At 47.3% G+C, this 2,903-nt stretch overlaps 1 long non-coding RNA gene across 1 annotated transcript; it reads right to left on the bottom strand.

Moving 5' to 3' along the window:
* Positions 1-839: 839 nt before the first annotated feature.
* Positions 840-2,680, bottom strand: LOC134758969 (uncharacterized). The gene is made up of 3 exons (XR_010134800.1): positions 2,645-2,680; positions 1,003-1,114; positions 840-913 (listed from the first exon to the last, which is right to left on the bottom strand). It is a non-coding gene; the product is annotated as an uncharacterized lncRNA (long non-coding RNA).
* Between the last annotated feature and the right edge of the window lie 223 nt (positions 2,681-2,903).

Raw genomic sequence — 2,903 nt, 5'->3', positions numbered from 1 at the left:
TCCTCCAGCCCGGCGTCCCTAGAGGAAGGTCATCCTCCAGCCCGGCGTCCCTAGAGGAAGGTCGTCCTCCCGCCCGGCGTCCCTAGAGGAACGTCGTCCTCCGGCCCGGCGTCCCTAGAGGAAGGTCGTCCTCCGGCCCGGTGTTCCTAGAGGAACGTCATCCTCCAGGTTTGCCTCTTAGTGCACATGCTTGAGCCACTTGCCCAGCTCCTGAGATCTTATCAGGAAGCGGCTGATCACCAGTTGCAGGTGTTTCTGTCTATTGTGGGGGCTGCTTTTCCTTGGTGCCAGCTGCAACTAATTATTTTAGAGAGACAGTTGACAGCCACCTGACCATCACCTGATGGTCACCTGACACTCCTGGCTGGAGGGGGGCCCTCTCCTGTCTGCTCATGTCTGACTTGCTACCAACTGTAAGAATTGGTCACTCATATTTGGCTCACAGGAAATCTCTTCAAATATTTTAGAGTTTGACTCTCTTCATTGACAGTAGTCAGGGGTGGAGGACGCCTCCAGGCACAGATCAGGCATGGACAGGCCCACAGCACCACGATCCCAGGATTAGGGCCGCCTGGGCAACAAGAGCGAGACTCCATCTCAGAAAAAAAAAAAAAAGAAAGTCCATAAACACGTTTTACAAGCCAGTTACACTTTTACGAGAGTCCGTGATTGCCTTTATAATGACTCAAAGCTGGGGGCATGGAGAAGCTGTGCTCTGTGTTTCCCCGGAGCTGTGGATGGGTTCTGCTTTGGGGTGATCGGGACGGCAGTCAGCCATTTCTCTGGGGACCCCTTCATGCCAGAATGCTGAGCAAATGAGAACCGGTGACATGTACTCACCATTGTTTTTCCTGTAACCATATATATCCGTTTTTGTCTGTTCTGTTTTGCAACATGTAGATCTGCCTCATTCCTATGAAAGTTGTAAAATCTTCCATTACATGGTTGCACGAGATGTGTTTTTGACCAGCTTGTCTTTAATAGCAATGAGTAGCAACTCACGAGCTGGGCACTTGAATTCCTCTCTCTCGCTGGCTAGCCTCTTCTTCAGCTGGGTATGAACATTAAGCTTATCGCAGAGGTCAGCGTTTCAGATGGTGAATATCTCTGAGCCCTGTGATATAAACCTGTCATGAGGAATTGTCATTTGGTTTACTGCGAGGCCCCTGTGAGCCATAGGTTCATATATTAATGAAGACTGTGGCTGTTACCCTACATTAAATAATGACGGCCAATGATTGGAAGAAAAACATCCTTATGTTCCCCTGCAGAGTGTGAGATTGATGAGAATGGATTACCCTGCCAAGGGAACTCAAAAATATTACAACCTTTTATTCCTCTGCGGCTTGGATGAGTGTGTATTCATTTCTACGCTATTATAAAAAAAGCTCTTACAACGATTCTGAGCTAAAGACACATTAAATCACCACTTTAATTATATCGAAACAGGACTCTGAGATTCTATCACTAATCTAGTTTAATCTTGGCAACTCAAGCTCATCTAATATTTTATTTCTATTCAGGTCATATTAGTCAATTGGGCATTAGCAGCAGTACTTATTTATCTTATCAGTTTATTTTTGGTAAAGTAGTAAATTATGATAGAATTACAATAATTCCTCAGCTTATATACATCTCACAATCACATACAAGCTTGGCATTTTAAAATGTGGTCTTGGTTCAATATTAACACTTTCATGGTTGTCTCTTTCACGTTTCTAGAAGATTTAAGTGGCTTGGAATATTCTGGATGTGATTTTTCTCTCTGAAATGCTGCTGTTTAGCGTTTTATTTGTGGCATTACCTCTATGTGCAAACAGATACAGAACGAGCCATGTACAGTAGGCCAATGAGCTTGAAGGCCAGGAAGAAAAGGTAGTGGGGGTGGGGTTGGAGGAGTTGGACCCCCAACTACTGACGGGTTTCACCAGGATGGTCTGAGGGAGGCCAGCAGGGCCCAGAGGCTGTGGAGACCCAAGGTACTTTGCTAATGTCCCCAGAATAGAGTTTCTGTTTCAGCAGAAGACCTAACACAAGTGAGTTCAGGGACAGATGCACAATAACCAGGTTCATGGAAGCAGTGATGAGCACACAATGTTGGTTTATTCGACACACAGTGGAATGGTCAGAGGGACAAGGTGGTTGGGTCTCATCCAAGACCAGCCCCTGTGTTGCTGTATGCATGTCTCTTTATTTTGTTGATTTTTTTTTTTTTTTTAAGAGTCAGGGTCTCCTCTGTTACCCAGGCTGGTGTGCAGTGGTGTGATCATAGCTCTCTGCAGCCTTGAACTCCTGGGCTCAAGCAATCCTCCCTCATCAGCCTCCTGAGTGAGTGGGACCACAGGCACATGCCACCATGCCTGGCTTGTGTGCAGGTCTCTGTGGGAAGCTTGCCCACAAGGCCTTGCCAGGGGCCCCACAGTGCCTGCGTCCACCACCTGCAGCCTCTGGCTCTCCTGTCCCCACAGGATGAACCATGAGGGCGGGCTCTAAGTAAGACCCGGAGTCCACGAGTGAGCCTGCAGCATGTGCGCAGCACCTGGGCAGCATTTTCTCTAAGCTTTTATTGACTATAAACCCCTTTTGGGTTCACAATGCATTGATTATTTAGATATAGTAACATATTCAATTAGTTTATAGTTACCTGTTCCAGAGGATTCCTTCATCTCCTCCACCTGGCCTGGGTAATGCAAACCAGAAGGACTCATGAGCAGACATAGACTCACTGCACAGCCAGAGACCACCCCCGCACTCCCAAACCCCTTAGACTCATGGAGGAAGGAAGGTGCTTGCCGAGACCTCTGTGGTCTGTCCTGGGTCTCAGCCCTTCCTACCAGTCAGAGCAGGTTGAATTTTCTCCTGCAAATGCCAGAACAACTTGAGTCCTTTGGATATCTCTTTCC

Source organism: Gorilla gorilla, chromosome 6, assembly GCF_029281585.2.
Source record: "Gorilla gorilla gorilla isolate KB3781 chromosome 6, NHGRI_mGorGor1-v2.1_pri, whole genome shotgun sequence".
Lineage (NCBI taxonomy): Eukaryota > Metazoa > Chordata > Mammalia > Primates > Hominidae > Gorilla > Gorilla gorilla.
The sequence above is the reverse complement of the archived record's forward strand: the minus strand, read 5'-3'. Positions and strand labels throughout refer to the sequence as shown.